General features: G+C 40.9%; 1 pseudogene; it reads left to right on the top strand.

The window, feature by feature from the left end:
* Positions 1 to 2,317: 2,317 nt before the first annotated feature.
* On the top strand, positions 2,318 to 3,208 carry LOC104846147 (large ribosomal subunit protein uL16-like; annotated as a pseudogene).
* The last annotated feature ends 209 nt before the right edge of the window (positions 3,209 to 3,417 follow it).

Below are 3,417 nucleotides of genomic sequence, written 5' to 3' on the forward strand. Positions count from 1 at the left end.
TTTAATAGATTTAGACAATCTCTTTATGTGTTTTGGAGTCTCTTCAAAAGTGCTTTCTCAAAGCCTTTTTATCTGCTTTGTATCTGACCTGCCATACTCTGTGGGCTCCCTGCTCTGCTTTGATGAGTTTTTACACTCTTCAAGAGATGCCCTTTTCTCTCCACAGTAACCACTGTGACTGTCACATTTTTAAGTGACTGAATTTTTTAAAAAAATTCTCAGCTACTCTTTCCCTAGGCTTCTAATAAAGTATTCTAAAACAACCTCTGATCTTCTTATGACTCTAAAAAGCCTACCTTTGAATTTTCTCCTAGCTAATTCTCATATTTTGTCATAATTTTATTTTTGAACATTGGATAATTGAGATAAATTTTGTAAGCTTTTCCTATCCCCTCAGATTATGGGGTTTAATTGTGTTATAATAACATTCACTGACTCACCCACAATCACTTCCTAAGACAGACTCCTATAAACTAAACCCAAACCAAATCCATAAGGAAGTTTCAAACCACTTAGAAGCTAGAGAATATTTCCTGACAGAATATTTCCTGCCTAGAATATAAAACCACTGCCTTCGAGCCAATTCTGACTCAGCGACCCTATAGGACAGAGTAGAACTGCCCCATAGGGTTTCCAAGGAGCACCGGTGGATTTGAACTGCCGACCTTTTGGTTAGCAGCCATAGCACTTAACCACTACGCCACCAGGGTTTCCCCCTAGAATACAGAAGGCAGGAAATATTCAGTCAGGAAATATTCCCTATCTTCTAGGTGGTTTGGAAGTTCCTGTTATAGGAAAGGGCCTTCATCTTAACAAAAATGCTTATTAAAAGCTCACCTCTACCTCTTAAGCTCATTCCTAAAACCCACTGTGGTTGAGTCAATTTCAACTTATGGTGACCCCTGCATGTTATAAAGTTGAACTTTCTCCATATGGTTTTCTTGGCTATAAACTTTATGGAAGCAGAACACCAAGACTTTCTTCTCTAGTACTGCTAGGTGGGTTTGAACCATCGCCCTTGAAGTTAATAATTGAGTGCAAACTATTCTTGCCACCGAGGGAACTTCGCAGTTTTGAACTTATTAGGATTTTAAAATTCACATTTAAGTCAAGTCCTACATTTTCAAAAAATAATTTTTATTGTGCTTTAAGTGAAAGTTTACAAATCAAGTCAGTCTCTCACACAAAAACCCATGTACATCTTGCTACACACTCCCAATTACTCTCCCCCAAGGTCCTACATTTTTAATACATGGTATAATTTCCAAGTTTCCAAAATCATTGAACATTTCTACATTGGTATTATCAACTTCATCATGCAGTCTATAGCACTGGTTCTCAAACACTGACTTCACCTGGAGAATTAAAACAACAACAACAACCCTGCTGCCTGAGTCCTACATATTCTGATTTAACTGGTCTACGGTGCAGCCCAGGGATCAGGATTATTAAAGGTTTCCCAGGAGATTCTAATGTTCAACCAAGTTTGAGAACCATGAGTCTAAGTATATTCCTAAAACAAATAAACCAATATGAAAACAGGTCAAAGGATTTGAACAGACATTTTGCCAAAGAAGATACGTAAATGGCCAATAAACGCATGATAAGAAGCTCAACACCATTAGCCATCAGAAAAATGCAAGTCAAAACCACAATGGGATACCCCACAACTTCGCGCCTACTAGGATGGTTAAAATAACAAGTGTTGGTGAGGATGTGGAGAAACTGGAACTCTCATACACTGCTAAACCAAAGCCAAACCTGTTGCTGTCGAGTTGATCCCAATTCATAGTGACCCTGTAGGACAGAGTAGAACTTCCCCATAGAGTTTCCAAGACTATAATCTTTATGTAACCAGACTGTCACATCTTTCTCCCACACAGAGGCTGGTGGGTTTGAACCTCTGACCTTTTGGTTAGAAGCTGAGTGCTTAACCACTGTGCCACCAGGGATCTTCCATACACTGCTAGTGGGAATGTAAAACATTGCAACTGCTTTAGAAAACAGCCTGGATGTTCCTCGAAAAGTTAAGCATGATTTGACGCATTGAACTCTAATGACCAAAGACCAGACAAGTTGTGGGATGACACCAAGGACATCATACACGAAGAAAGCAAAAGGTCATTAAAAAGACAAGAAAGAAAGAAAAGACCAAAATGGATGTCAGAAGAGACTCTGAAACTTGCCCTTGAATGTAGAATAGCTAATGCAAATGGAAAAATGATGAAGTAAAAGAGCTGAACAGAAGATTCAAGGCGTGGCCCAAGGAGACAAAGTAAAGTATTATAATGAAATGTGCAAAGACCTGGAGTAAGAAAACCAAAAGGGAAGAACATGCTTGGCATTTCTCAAGCTGAACTAAAGAAAAAATTCAAGCCTCAGGTTGCAATACTGAAGGATTCCATAGGCAAAATATTGAAAGATGCAGGAAGCATCAAAAGAAGATGAAGGGCTCTTTTCCTTTGGCAAACTGCAAAGATCCTGGTATCACCATGGGCCACCGCCCTACCTCATGTTACCAGTATTATAAAAATAAGCCCTACCCAAAGTTTTGCTTCTACCAAGGTATGCCTGATACCAAGATTTGCATCTTTGACCTGGGTTGGAAGAAGGCAAAAGTGGATGAGTTCCCACTCTGTGGCCACTTGGTCAGATGAATATGAGCAGCTCTCCTCAGAAGCCCTGGAGGCTGCCGGTATTTATGCCAACAAGTCCATGGTGAAAAGTTGTGGCAAAGATGGCTTTCACATCCGAGTGTGGCTCCATCCCTTCCATGCCATTTGTATCAACAAGATGTTGATCTGTGCTGGGGCTGACAGGCTCCAGACAGGTATGCTAGGTGCCTTTGGAAACCCCAAAGGTCCAAATCAGCCAAGTCATCATGTCCATCTGCACCAAGCTTCAAAACAAGGACCATGTGATTAAGGCCCTACACAGGGCCAAGTTCAAGTTCCCTGGGTGCCAGAAAATCTACGTCTCCAAGAAGTGGAGCTTTACCAAGTTTAATGCTGATAAGTTTGAGGACACGGTGGCTGAAAAGCGCCTCATCCCAGATAGTTACTGAGTCAAATACATCCCCAAACATGGTCCCTTGGACAAGTGCCAGGCCTTGAATTCACGAGGGCCTTGGTAGCACTGTCCCGCCTTGGTAGCACTGTACACACCGATAAATTGACCTTCCTGTCTCTGTGTTGCCCACCAATAAACCGGAAAAAAAAAAAAGATGGAAGGAATACACAGAGTCATTGTACCAAAAAGAATTGGTCAATGTTCAACCGTTTTAGGAGGTGGCATATGATCAAGAACCAACAGTACTGAAGGAAGTAGCCTAAGCTGTCCTGAAGGCATTGATGAAAAACAAGAGTTACCATATGACCCACTAATTCTATTCCTAGGTACATACCCAAGAGAAATGAA

The sequence above is a fragment of the Loxodonta africana genome, chromosome 1, assembly GCF_030014295.1.
Source record: "Loxodonta africana isolate mLoxAfr1 chromosome 1, mLoxAfr1.hap2, whole genome shotgun sequence".
NCBI lineage: Eukaryota > Metazoa > Chordata > Mammalia > Proboscidea > Elephantidae > Loxodonta > Loxodonta africana.